Here is a 15,080-nt window from a genome sequence, read left to right on the forward strand (position 1 = left end):
CAGCACTGGGCCTGGGGCTGAGCAAGGCTCCAGGAAGGGCATGACTATGCCCTCATCCTTGAAGAGGTGTGAGTGTTGAAAGCAGGATGTCTTTCAGGGGCAGTTTCCAGTGTCTTCCCATAGAAAGGTTAGGTTGACATTGGGTTGGCCAAGAAGTTAATTTTGATTTCCTGTACTATCTTATGGAAAAACCCAAATGAACCTTGTGGCCACTCCTACTTCTGTTTGTGCCTGCGTCCTTCTCTCACTCACCCGACACTGACCAGCTCTGAACAGGTCAGCTTCTGCTTAGAAAATGAAGAAAGACTGTGAGTCAGCCCACCAGAAGCATGTTCACAGGTCATGTAAGACCCTGTGCTAGGTCTGGCAGGTTATCCTAAAGTACTGTCCGCTCCCGCATGCTGGTAGGTAAATGGGAAAGATGCAGGTGATAAGGGGGGTTCTGAAAGAGCAGTTTCTAAGGAACCAGGCTCTCGAGGTTGTCACCCTTCCTGCAAAAAGATGGAAGCCTTGGAGGCCCTGATCACGTATCACATTCTCAAAGGGGTAGAAAAATACTCCTTATAAACGTCTGACTCCATGAGCCTTGTGTGTTCTCAGTTGTTCGAGTCCAGTCCAGTATTTGATACTCGTCCTCAACATAAAACAGGACAAACAGGAAGTTTCAACACTTGCCACTGAAAATCGCGCCTATGCTAACCTGAACTCTGCAGTCCAATCTCTCTGTGGCCTCTTGTTTTCTTCTTGTCACCCATAATCAAACTGTCATATTCTGCAGTGACTTTCTTTTCCTTAAAATAAAAACTGGTGTCAAAATAAGAAAAATTGTTTACCAAGGATGCCAACATTTGTCATGATTGGGTTTGGCACCTAGTCATAAAGTTGAGAATCTATCAATTTAGCGGTTTAACCATGTCTAAACAAGCCAGAACAATCACAGAATATCTTCTGACACCTCAAACTTCTTTTTTGAGTTCACACCTGGAGTGGAATTTCAGTTTTCAGTCCTGTCAGACTCTTTGCAACCCCATGGACTGCAGCCCGGCAGGCTCCTCTGTCTGTGGAATTCTCCAGGCAAGCGTGCTGGAGTGGGTTGCCATTTACTTTTCCAGGGGTCATTGCTTGAGCAGGTAGCAAAGCTTGAGTTGAATTTAACCCTTGGCTAAAACTCAGATGAGTCTGGGGTTTCTTTAGCAGGCTGGGTGGCCAGGCCATCTAGAAGCCCAGCTACATGAAGGGCTCAGCGGGCTGCTAGGAGGAGCTCACCCCACAGACAAGAGGCCAGGGAATGAGCAGCTGTGCTGGAACCAAACCTCCTGCGTCAGTAAGGCAGGGCCTCACCAACATCGGCTGGGTCTGTATTCATAATGACTGCCGCCCTGTGAGGGTTGGGGCTCCATGCAGAGACTCAGAAAGCTGTTTGTACAAGCACAGTCAACCCTGCAGCTTATCCAGGCCTCCTCAGCCTCTGCGCTCTAGTGAGGGTGATGTAACAATCATAACTTCTGCTGGCTCGACCTAAGCTTCCAGATAGCTTCAAGTTACTTCCAGGTGGGGTGTTTCACCTAAACCTGCCTGCTTCCCTTTCATTCCCCTCTGTCAGTGCTGGAAATCCTTGGTCTCCCAGGGGCAAGGGAGACACCACCATGTCAGAAAGGCAGGTGTCCACTTGTCTACGGCCTTGCAGGGAGGAGATGCCCAGCGTGAGCTGGTCGTGCTTGTGGGCAGGGCAGTTCCCAGTGAAAAAGCTTGCCATAAACAGTAAAGAAACAGCAGGTGCCCTGAAGCAGCTGGCCGGGACTGCTAATGGGTCCATGTCTGACCAGCCAGAAATGCATGGGGCTCACTTCGGAGGGTGTCAAGTTCCTCTGTGAGAATGTGGTTCCAGGCGCCAGTGAAATTGGACATGGAGACAAGGAGACCTTGGAAAACACGGAAATACTGTTGTTTCTGCACATTTCAAAGTCACTCACTCACCATTGGAAAAGTGAGAAAGATACTTACCAGGTTTTCCTACTTTCCTGGATCATTTGAGAAATTAAGAAAACACTCATTTATTTATTCTCAGCCCTTTATTGGTTGTTAAATAAAATAAACACATAGAAAAATGGCAATAGTAAGAATTGTACGTGCTAAGGTTTTTGTTAATTGAAAACAAGCAGATCAAATTCCAAGAAAAATTAAAATTCTGTAGGTTACTTAAAGGAAAATACAACTAACCCCTCAAAAATCATGCTTACACAGACACTGGAAACACAGAAGCTCTAATCAGTAAAACTTAATATGCACAAAACTTGATCAATGAATCAATCTTTAATAAACATTTACATGGAAAAAAGATACTAGCAATTAGAAAAATAAACATTTTTATTTAATGCTATACAATGTTTAGAAATTAATTAGACTGCCTCAAAGGAATTCATTTTCTCTATGCAAATTTGTCAATCTTGCCAAAAATGTAATTGAAATATGTTTTTACATAGACGGAATGTGTATGAATACAGAAAATCTGAGAGTTTATATACACAGAGATTATAATAATTTTTTCTCTAAACAGTATTTTTGGCTTTTGCATACACATGCTGTACATACAAACACAAGTTGTTTTATTAATGTAATTGAATGACTTAGGGGTGATAAGATTAAAATTCTTTTGCATTTCAACTAAGAAACTTTTCCCTTACTGAATTGTGTGTCTCCCTTCCCAACAAAATTATGTATTGAAAAATTGTGTTGAAACCGTGACTCCCTGGACCTCAGGATATGACTGTATTTGGGGATAGGATCTTGAAAGAGGAGGTTAAACCAGTCTTAATCCAATATGATGTCTTTAGAAGTACGGGAATTTGGACACAGAGACCTCAGGAGTATGCATGCGTGGAAGAAAAACCATGAGACGACACAGTGAGAAGGGGGCCCTTCGCACACTGAGGGGAGAGACCCCAGGAGGAACAGCAAGGTCCGTTCTTTGTAGAGAAATAAAGCATCGTCCTTGGCATCAGATTAGATTTAATTTTTCACATACAATTTCTAGCGCTCAATCAAAATTAATAGGACACATAACAGAAAGCAAATGTTAAGACAATGGACAAAAGAAAAGGAGGTTTCAGGTGAAGGCGTTATCAGATATGATTAATATATTTAAGGAACCGTAAGAAGAGTTAAAGAACCAGAAGGTATCTAGAAAGAACCAAAGGGAGATTTAGAACAACAAAAACAGGACACAATAGCCACAGTTAAGAACTGAACTGGAGAGTTTAACAGCCGCGGAGGAGAGGTGAAAGAAAATTAGTGAGCTGGCAGACAGATCAGGAAAAAAAAACACTCAGAGTGCAGCGCAAAGAGGCAAGAGTGCAAGTCAAGTTCCAGTAAGAAAGAAGAGAGAAGGGGAGAGAACACTTTCTGACAATTTTTCAAAACTGACAAAAGCGTCAAGTTACAGAGTCATAGTCAGGCAGGACTCAACCAGGCAAAATCGAAACCAGCCACACCTGAGAGCAGAATGGCTTCCAGAACCTTCCCAACGCGAGAGGCATTTATCCCCCATTCGGTGAGGAAGTGAGTCCCTCTGCTGCCTGGTCTGCGATGGCGTGGGACTGCTGAGCCCCCGGGATGCTGGAGAAGACGCTGAAGCAAAGAGGGAAGGCCTGCGGCCCATGCTCAGGTGGGACGCCATCACCGCAGGTGAGCTTGTTTGACCTGGAAACCACAGGGGACTCAGAATCACAGACGGGCCAACGAGATGCAATGTGAGAACCTGGCGTGTTTGCTACATGACTCGTTAAAGACTGTCACCTAAGAAGAACTGCTGGCATCACCGCAGCCCTCTGTGTACAGTTAACCTCACAAAGTCAGGACCTCCATCTGTTTTGGAGAGCAGGTCTGTCTCTAAAGATCAGCGCTAACGTCCACCGCCCACGTAACGAGTGTTCTGTGTTAGAGGAGTATCAAGACACCCTAGACAGGACTGGGGAGCATCAGGAAGGTAATTGAATGATTCTCTTCACCACGAGCAAACCTGTCCCTACAGGAGCTCCGTGGGCCTGGGAGTTGTGCTAATCAGCATCAAAGTCCGTTTTCTGAACTTTTTAAGGAACAGCTGACAGCCTCGCTCCTACCCACTGGGCGCTTAGGGTCGGTGACTCAAACTCTTCCCATTTGTTTGGCTACTGACTGTTTCTCTGACTTTTGCCAAATTTGTCTCAGTGCAAAGGGATGGAAAAGTTGACTTCCAAGCATTTTTAAAATAGCCAGGGGAAAAAATAACCTGAGCAGGAAACATCAGATCAGCTGAACTGCCTGTCCACCTGCTGTGGAAGGGGACATCTTCAGGCCAAGACTTCAGTCCATCAGAAACCTGGCAGGAACCCAGAACCACCTGCAATTTCTCCTTTCTTGTACAGCCGGCCACACGGATTCTAAATGAGCAGCGAAATGCAAGGTCTGCACCCGGGCACTCCTGGCAGGCGTTCCTCCAGCCCACTCGCATTTTGTACTTCTATGCTGCTCCCCAGAACTTTCTTGGGGATGCTAGTTGCCATGTGTCTCATATTTATGAAGAGAGAAATTGGGGAAAGTGAGTTATTTGGGAATAGATTTTGCTCAAGAGAAGGGCTGTCATTATAAAGTCTGCTTATATCAAAGGTGGGTCCTGCTCCGTCACTGGCCACCTTTGCTGCGGGCGACCCCGGCTGGCTGGGTGCTGTGTGAGCCCCTCTCGTTGGCTGCCTGCCACTTCTTCACAGGTCTTATCCTACTAATGCTTAGCTCGCAGAAAGCTCCTTCTAGGTTATGAACTGTTTCAAGCCTCACAAAAAATATAGAGAACAATAGGATGAAGACTCATAACCTCGCATCATTGAAAACAGTATTTTGCATCATTACCTCAGTTCTTATTATTTTAAAGAGATTGATCACTATAATTACAGTTTATATGCTTCTCCAATTCTTTCTGTCTGATCCTTTCTGAAAGATAATGCTTATCAACTGTCTTGGTGTTTAATTAGCCCCAACACTGTTTTGATGCTTTTGCATTAGGTGAGGGTACATAGTCACAAATAATGTATTAAAATTTTTATATATGGCATGATACTGCATCATTCTACATATTTCTCATTCAGTATTTTCTGTGATGTATCTATTTTGATGTTTTAAGTTCTAAATGACTCATTTTAACAACTGAGAAAACTCCACTCTGTGAATCACCAAACTGTAAGGATCCATTCTCTTGCCCATGGACACCTAAGGTTACTCCAGCTTCTCTCCAGGACAAGAAAGGCTGCAGCCGGTGTCCTCATACACATCGTGTGCGTGTGTGGGCGAGCGCTCCTCTGGGGAGCATTCCTGGAAGCCCAGCACCTTCAAGCACACGCAGCATCTCCAGATTGCCTCCCGGAGCTCTCAGGAGCCTGACTAGGTGTGTCTAGCACAGGCAGGCACCCCAGATCATAGCTTAATCAGTAATTTCTGCAGCAGAGTGCACCCACAAGAGATCTTGCTGTGGTTCTGGGAGGGGTTCGGGTCCTGTGTGATGAGATGTTTAATCCCCATTCAGATCACAGTCAATCCTAAAAGAAATCAATTCTGAATATTCACTGGAAGGACTGATGCTGAAGCTGAAGCTCCAATACTTTGGCCACCTGATGTAAAGAACCGACTCATTGGAAAAGACCCTGATGCTATGAAGGATTGAAGGCAGGAGGAGAAGGGGACAACAGAGGATGAGATGGTTGGATGACATCCCTGACACGATGGACATGAGTTTGAGCAAGCTCCAGGAGTTGGTGACGGACAGGGAAACCTGGCATGCTGCAGTCCATGGGGTCACAAAGAGTCGGACACAACTGAGCGACTGAACTGATGTGACCTGGTGGCAGGTGATCAGCCAGCTGATGTCTGTTCAAAACTCATCTTTTCTGAAGTCAGCCCACCTTGCCACATAATTGAACTATGTTCATGCTGCATGTTTAATTAGATTGTCACGGGCCAGCTCCTAGAGTTTTATTAATTTAATAGCATCCAAATTACACGATCCTGTTCTCATTGAGAAAATGCTTCTAGTTGTCTTTGTAAGATCACTTGAGTCTTGAGCATGGCCCAGGGAAACATGCCTTACTGTTCCCGAACTTCCAGGGGCAAGAAGTCATGGAAATTGCAAGTGAAGATGCTCGGAGGGAGAGAGGAGAGTGGGCAGGTGGGACGCAGACCCCTGAAGGTCAGCTCAGAGTTCGTGACAGATTGGCCTGTGCTGTACTGGCCGCACAGCTGGGACCCCCACATCTGCCGCAGCCTGGAGCAGGTATGGACCCCCGGCCCAGCCCCTCCTCTGTGAAGTGGGGATGTGGTGATGCTGGCACCAGGATGCTCTGAGAGAGCTGGTGACAAGGCGCCCACAGGGCACCTGGCCTGTGCTGAGTGCACTGCAGCCAGCTCTCATGGCTCCTGCACGTTGTGGGGAGGCAAAGCGCCCCACGGCCAGGCCCTCTCTGCTGTGAGTGGAGTGAATACCTTGGTCTCGGCTTCCTCCTCCGTGGACCAGGCTGGCGGCACGTCAGCAGCATCGGTGCCCAGAGGCCCTCAGTGCTCCCTCCCTTCAAAGCTTGTTCCAATCCCAGAACTGTGACGGAGAGCAAATGGAGCTCACAGCGAAACCTGTCTTCCTGCCAGAGGGGTGGGAACGTGGGTCCACTTGGCAGATTCCTCCTGGAACTCAGTGCTTCCCAGATGCGCACACACGCCCCGAAGTTTCCCTAAACCCAGGGAAGCTGCGCTCACTCAGGGCCCAGGAAACAAGAGGGCCCTTTTTCTACTTGTGGTCTGATCATTACAGCATTGTGAGCCCCTCAGATCTTCTTTAGAGGGAGGCATCTCAGCAACTTCTGTCCTGCTCTCACTTCTGCCATCTGGGGGAGTGGCATTCTGATTGCGAGGAGGGGATGTGCTGACTATTTTTCATTTTCTGTGTTCTGCAATCTTCTCATGTCCTAAAGAAGCTCCCTGGCTGGGAGACCACCCTCCTGGGATGACTTAGTTCTCAGAGATGCCCAGGGCCCAGCGGGAGAAGCCTGAAGTGCTGATCAGGCACCTAGACTTCCTCTCCTTGCCCATGCACCTGAAGGGAAGGGGGAAGCCCTCCTCTGCCTGCATCGCCCTGGCCAGGGGCCTGGCAACCAGGGACCATGCCTGTAGCCCAGAGACCCCAGATTATCCAAGCTGGCCGGCCCTTCACTGTTCCCCTGCCTTCCAGAAACCCCAGGAAAGGCCACGGCTGTAGCTCCCCTCCTCCTTTCTTCTGCCTGCAGACCAGAATGGGGCTTCCCCATGTGGCCCTGAGTGGCGGCCCTGCCTGCGGCCCCCTCTGCGACCGCTCCCCACCCTGGAGCTTGTGTGATGACTGTTTACTGTCAGGCATTTTAATCAAGCTGCTAACTTTTAATTATTGCCACACCGTGCTGTTGGCATATTGTAGAGTCTGTTTAGACCCTGATGCTGGGAAAGATTGAAAGTGGGAGGAGAACGGGACGACAGAGGATGAGATGGTTGGATGGCATCACTGACTCAATGGACATGAGTCTGAGTAAGCTCCAGGAGTTGGTGATGGACAGGGAAGCCTGGCATGCTGCAGTCCATGGGGTTGCAAAGAGTCGGATACAACTGAGTGACTGAACTGAACTGAGAGTCCGTTTCTGTGTCGAAATGCTGTATTTTCTGTTTGCTTTTACATAGTGAAAATTCTTCCCACTTCTTTCCCACCCATGGAGGAAGAAAAAGACGGAAAGCATTTGAACAACATATATCATCATCACAATAATCAATAATATTTATGATGTTTGATAATGGTGGTGATCATGTAATTCTCTCACTGCACACTGGGTGTGCCTCTGGGGGATTAAACTCAGCTCCAGCTCTCCCTGCACACGCCCCCACCAGTGAGAGACAGCATTTACCCTCTCCCTCCTGAAGAGGGAGACAGTGAACCCTGAAGACTGAACTCATATGTGAGAACAGGGGGTAATAATGTGGTTGAAAGTGAAAGTCGCTCAGTCATGTCTGACTCTTTGCAATCCCATGGATTATACAGTCCATGGAATTCTTCAGGCCAGAATACTGGAGTGGGTAGCTGTTCTCTTCTCCAGGGGCTCCTCCCAACCCATGGATTGCAGGTGGATTCTTTACCAGCTAAGCTACCATGCAATATGGTTAGGTAGGATTTAAAGTCACTTCCAGCCTCAGGTTCTGCTTTTCTTTTTTAGATTATGGTTTAATGCTTTATCAGGAATATAGCTTCATTTGAATAGGGGGTTCCTGGAGAAAATAGGCAAAAATGGCACCATAGTTGAAATGTCTGTCTTGGCGGCAAGCTGGTGAGACTGGTGGCTCAGCGGTCAAGAATCTACCTGCAATGCAAGAGACCCGGGTTCAATTCCTGGATCAGGAAGACCCCCTGGAAAAGAGCATGATTACCCACTCCACTATTCTTGCCCAGAGAATCCCATGGACAGAAGAGCCTGGTGGGCTACAGTCCAAGGGGCCGCAAAGAGTCAGACATGATTGAGTGACTAGCAGTCACTTTCAGTGGGACTGATGTCCTGTCTGAAGCCCAGACCCAGCAGGGCTTTCACTGTGTCTCATGGATCAGTCAATCCCTCCGGCCCTTAGTCTCCTCACCTGCTTACTTGGCAGGTTAACGTGAGGACAGAGGTGTCCATGTGTATGGACTTCTGAGCCTTTGTGCAATTGGTGCCCCAGAATGTGTTTCTCCCTGCCTGCCTCACCGTGGGCTTCCTGTCTGCCCTTGTCCTGTCCCCCTTTCTGGGGCAGGAAGGCGAGCTGAGCTCCAGGGACCATCCTTCCCAGCCAGGCTGCCTGAGCATCTAGAGTGAAGCATGTTCTGGCCTCTTCTCCCTTCCTTCCTTCCTTCCACGAAGGGGAAATGCACACAGTTACCCTCCTCCCTCCCATCCTCTCTCCAGAACCCAGTCCCTTCCACTCTGCTTCTTGCTGGAGTTCTTCCCAGCAGCAGGCTTGCGGGTTTCAGATTCACTTTGGCTTGTGAAGCCCCCCTTTTAAATGCCCTCAGCTTTCATTCAGTCACGTGGATGGCGTTCACATCCACGTAAGATGAGTGCATAATGGAAATGGATGTTATTGTCACTGTGTAAGCAGTTTTCTTCACAAGTCCAACTGGAGCACCCCCACATCCAGAACTTGGGGTCCAGCCTGGCAGTTGGCCTCAGAGCTGCCTCTGTGCTGGAAGAAGGTGGGGCTGAAGAACGTTAACATCTGTCCTTTCTTATCAGCTATATTGGGATATAACTGACAGAGGAATTGCATATTTTTAAGGTGAACCACTTGATGTTTTGATATGCGCATCTGTTGTGAAATGGTCCCCAGAAAGAGGAGGCAGGGAGAGAGCTGGTAGTTAAAGGATCCAGGGTTTCTCTTTGAAGTGAGTGTAATGCACACCTGTGAATTCACCAACACCCACTGGTTTGTGTGCTTTCAATGGGTGCACTTCATGGTATTTGAGTTGTGTTTTCATCAAGTTGATTTATTTGAAATGAACAAGAATGGTGGGGGCTCCGGCTCCAAGCTCGGAGACCATGGGCGAGTTTGTACTGGAGGGGGAAGGCGGGAGTTTATACGTGCCCCTTGTCCACACTGGCTGCAGGCTGTCAAGGCAGGAGCTGAGCCCACATCGGTCTGGACATTCCAGCCTCCCCACCTCCTCTTGGGGAATGAATGACCACGTCTCAGCTGCAATTGGGCCTCAGAGGCAGCTCAGCCCCGGCCTCTCTGATTCTCAAATCTATGCAGGTTGGGGGAAGGAGGGGTGTGCTTCCTTTCTTGCTCTGCTTTTCTCAGCTGGGTCCTTTCTGCACACCCACCAGGGAGCTGTCACACGTCCCCAAGTCCCCATGTCCCCAAGGCATCTGAGGATGAGGAAGGGATTCTAGGTCGGTTCTTTCAGATTCTTCAGTGAGGAACCCAACATGAAAGGAACAGACTTCCATGCGGTGCTAAGGTTGCACAAACCTCACTGATCTGTGAGAACTGTGAGAACTGATCTGTGTTCTGTTTGTGGGACTGGGGCTCCCCGGGTTAGTCGCATCCTGATGGCAGGCTCCTCTGCCATCTAGGGTCTTCAGCGGCTGCTTAGTCACTTTCATCATGTTGGACTCTTTGAGACACCATGGATTGAAGCCAGCCAGGCTCCTCTGTCCATGGGCTTTCCCAGGCAAGAATGGTGAAGTGGGTTGCCATTTCCTTCTCCAGGGGATCTTCCCGACCCAGGGATTGAACTCACATCTCCTGCATTGCAGGCAAATTCATTACTGCTGAGCCACCAGGGAAGCCCTGTCCAGGGTACCCTTCTCCTTTACATGAGCTCATCATGAGTGGAAGGCGAGGCCCACGCATCTCCCAGGTTCAGACGAGGCCCTTGAGGATGGATGCTGCACTCAGGAAAAGACGCCCACCTGGGGAAGGTGGAAGACAAGCCCCCAAGTTTTCCAGAGTGTCAGGGTGCAGCTCTGAGGAGGATGAGGGCCTCGTCTTTCCTTAGAGGCAGGGCAGGGCCCCTTCACCACTGCCCCTGAAGTGTGCCTGTTCCCCAGACACTGTTCAGAGCACAGCACACACTGACTCTTACCCTCCCGATGGCCCCATGAGATGGGCACCAGGCCCTTACAGCCGGGGGTCCTTGGGGAATGAAATCAGCTTGCTTGTGGCTGCACTGCCTATAGTGAAGAGGCCAGGATATGACCATGGGGTTGGACTCTCAGATCAGCCTTCCTCACCACATGCCACATAGACCTGCCATTCTCTATATTGTCAAGGAAAGTCAGAATAGTTTGTATTGCTAGGTATGGAAACTTCCAAATTGCCTTGTAATAGCTTAAATTCATTCATTCCTTATGACACTTCATCAAAGGAAAAATGGGATTTTACTCTACTCTTGTTTTAGAAAAGGAAAAAACTGTTTTAAAAAATGAAGTCATTTGCCCACAATAACAACTCTGGGATTAAAATCTGTGGTCTCTGGTGCTTTGTTTGCTGACTGTTCCAGTGGCCACCTAAGTGGTCACTTAGGGGCCATTTTACTCTAAGGGGAGAAGACAGAGAATCAGGACTTCAGATGCAGGGCGCCCAGGGGCACCAGCTGCCCTGTCTTCTGCCTAGATGGTGACTCCCAGCAGCAGGCCTGTCTCCATCGGCACTGAGTCAGGAGTTCTGGCTCTTGGAGGAGGCAGAGGGTGGAAACAGGAGGCGAGGCTTGCACCGCTGTGGGAAAGACAGTCCTGGGGTCTAGGAAGACCTTCAGAACTCTGGAACACAAAGACCCCAGGAACACGTGTTCATGCTCAGGAACGGCCATGGCCTTGATCTCCCTCTAACCGTGGTGAGTCTGAAGGCTGTGGGGCGAGTTGAGGGCAACTGGATGTGGGTGAGAAAGAAAACAGTTGAGCTGACCCCAGGGGGGTCCTGCCTTCTGGGCAGGGAGCAGCAGGCATGCGTGCAGAAGGGTCTGTGCTTGGCTTCAGGCTCCACTGTGTCATCTTGGAATCTTTAGTTGTTTTCAAACATGAGGCTGTATTAGTCAGCTCAGGCTGCTGTAACAAAGTGCCCAGACTGGGGCCTGGAACAGCAGACGCTCCCTGTCTTCAGCTCTGCAGGTGGGAAGCCTGTTGTCAAGGCCCCTCCCGGTGCACAGACACCGTCCTCTTCTGTGTCCTCACATGGCCACCCTCTGGGCGTCGGTGCCCCCTCTTGTAAGGACACCAGTCCTCCGGGGTTAGGGCCCCTCTGCAGTGACCACCTCTTGCCTTAACCCCCATGTAGTTACCTGTCTCTGGGCACACTCGCACTCTCAGTTCCTGCTCAGGGTTTAAGCTTCAGCACATGTGTCTGGGGGCGCGATCCAGCCCCTCCTCATGTTCCCTCTGCCCCAGGGCTTCTGGCTCGAGCAGCTGGCACCATGGATGATGGCTGTGGAGTTGGGGTTCGGAGGTCAGCCCTGTTGGATGAAGGGGAGATTGTCTGAGTCTGAAACAGAAAAACAAAGTCGTCAAGCAGGCAGGTGATACACGGTGTGCTGCTCAGGGCAGGGGTGTGCTGTGGGTAAACGAGGAAGCAGCCGAACAGAAGTTTTAGGTGGCGTCCCTCAGATGCCAGGCCAGGACCACCTGAGTCTCAGAGCAGAGCCTGAATGGCCCGGCCCGCAGGCAGAGTCTGCTGAAACCAGGGGGAGCGTCTCCATGCCAAGGGTGGGTGGTGCAGAAGGAGCAGGGACCATGCACAGGGGCCACGCGGGGAGGAGACAGGACAGGAAACCCCTCCAGACTTGGTGCTGGTGCAGCCCTTTGACCCAGGGGAGAGCACCCTGGGGCTCGGGGGGAGAAGAAAGCAGGGGAGGGGTGGAGGGGCTGCCCACTATCTCGTGCACCACCTGCAGTCCCAGGTTTAAAGATCTGTGGCCACTGGGTTCTGAGCGTGACCTTTGACTTGGAGAGGGCCCAGCCTGACTGGAGCCCTGCCCGGTGACAAAGCAGAAGATGCTCGCTGGAGTGCCCGGTGAGCTCCGGGCTCTGGAGTGTGTCTGAAGGGGACATTATGGTTGTTGCTGTGTTTTCCTGCTTTTTTAAAATCGTAGTGCTTTCGAGTTTACTAAAGTTTTGAAAACTCAGAACAAAAGGAAGCATGAAATAAAAAGTGCCAGCTATCCAATCACCTTTTTTCCTTTGGCTGTGCTGGTGTCTTCGTCATTGCTTGCACATCTTTCTCTAGTTGCAGGAAGCGAGAGCTGCTCTCTAATGGTTGCTCTATGGCACGTGGAATCTTCCTGGACAGGGAACAAACCCATGTCCCCTGCATTGGCAGCTGGATTCTCAACCACTGGGCCACCAGGGACGCCCTATCCAATCACTTTGAAATGTGTACTCTCAAGATCACAGCAACCCACTCCAGTATTCCTGCCTGGAGAATCCCATGGACAAAGGAGTCTGGCGGGCTACAGTCCATGGTGTCACAAAGAGTTGGATGCAGCTGAGTCACTTGGCATGCAGGCACGCATTCTGAAAATTAAGGTGTCTATTTTTCTCAGTATCTTCGTACGAGTACCTGTTTATGTTTTTCCATAGTTAAGATGACACTGAGTTTGCAATTCAGATGTTTTCTTTCTTTGCATTCCCCACTACACAGCAAACTTTTTCCCATAGTGGAAAATACTTCTAAAATTACAGATTTTAATGGATGTATCGGTGATCAGCGTATGTACCATAGTGTAGTTACGTCTACCATTTCTATGAATGTCTAAGTAGCTTTCAGGTTGGAATTATTATGAAATAATAATTAATAAATAAATGCAAACAGTTTCTAAAGGGTGAGATTATTGGGTCTAAGATGAATTCTCCATGCCCTTGGTAAACATTGCCAAAGTGACCTCTCAAAAGCCATTGGTGCTGTAAGGCCAACAGTGTGGTAGAACACATAATGTTAGCATTTAGAACATATTTCCAGTTTAATCAGTGCACACTGACATCTCATCTTCCTTTAAATTTCAATATCTTTGATCATTATTGAGGTTAAACATGTTTCCATCGGTTGGTTGGCCATTGCAGTTCTTTCAGTAATTTACTCTCGTGGTAACTGTTGACAGTTTTTTTCAATCTCTGCTGAAATGCTCTGTTCTTCCCCTTGGCTTGGCAACAGCCCTTCTTGCTGTGTGTTAATTCTTGCCCTATCCCCTCACTCTGACTTTGCCATGGCACCTGGGCTGTCTTGGAATTTCCAAATAAAGTCAGGAAGGACCAGAGTGCAAGCTAGGAAACTTACAGGACATCTGACCTCTTCATTATACATCTTAGAGACTTCACATAAATTCTTAAAAATCTGAGAGCCAAGTAATGATGACCTGGGACTAGAACTCAGAACTCTGGGAACCAAACCTATGTTCTTTTCACCAAGTCATGCTGCTTGCCGCCACGTGAAGCAGGTTGTTTCACTCATGGCTGTCCAACTGACAGCCAGAGCCCAAGCTTCCCAGGCATGGGACGAAGATGAGGGTTGGAGGGAGCGTAGCAAAGGCTCCAGGTTAAAGGTCAGTTTCTAGTTCTCCAGGAACTGGGGACCTCCCCCTGGCCCCACCCCATCTCGGGCCTCCAACCCCTGCTTTCACTGTCCCCTCCTCCCCTGCCCCGCAACGCACCCCCCCACCCCCCCACCCACCCTCAGAGAAGCAGTGCCCCCTGGCCTGTTTGGAATTTCTGTTAATTGACTCAAGGGCAATTTCCCATAATCTAAGTAGCCAAGTGTTCTAAGTTTTCCTAACCAACAGTCTTTTTCTCTCTAAAGACCTCGGCTGACAATTCTTAATGCTAACATTTTTTTTTTCCCTCCTTTAAGACCACACGATTCAAACTTCCTCTTCTAATCCATAAATAACATCCTTGGTAATACACCCTGAGTGCTGATTACTTGCTGGGCACCACGCGAAGCAATTACGCTGAGCGCCACCTCATTCAGCTCTGAAAAGAGCCGTGTGAGATAGGTATTATTATTCCTATTCTATGGGCACCTTAAATAAATCGCCCTTCCTTTCCCAGACAGTAAATCACAGAAGCATTTAATCGCCAGCATGTCTCATGCTAAGCCCCTTACTCTTAGCAAAAACTCTCAAGAATGTTTAGAGGACTCCAAGAAGTTAAATCATCTCTTCGTATCTGTAACCTTCAGTCTTCTCACCTAAAAAAATAACAACATAAAAAAATAATAATGAAGCTCCTTCCTCTGTGATGGAAGAGGGGGTGGTGTGTGGAGGTGGATGTGAGCATGTCTGCAGAGACCTGTACCTCCCTCCAGGATGGGGTCTGTTTTCCTTCCCCCTGAATCGCCTCGCTACTTGGTTTGACAACATGATGTGGTGGAAGTGATGCTGTGACTTGGGGGGCAAGCTTCCAGGCAATTGATATTCACCCTCTGAGAGCCCTGTGCACCATGGCAAGAAGCCCGCTGGTCTCCTGGAGACAGCGGTCCAATGGGAACCCAGGACTCCCGAGCCCAGCCTAGGAAGGGGACCTCCT

The sequence above is a fragment of the Ovis aries genome, chromosome 13 (genome assembly GCF_016772045.2).
Source record: "Ovis aries strain OAR_USU_Benz2616 breed Rambouillet chromosome 13, ARS-UI_Ramb_v3.0, whole genome shotgun sequence".
In the NCBI taxonomy this organism is placed as follows: Eukaryota; Metazoa; Chordata; class Mammalia; order Artiodactyla; family Bovidae; genus Ovis; species Ovis aries.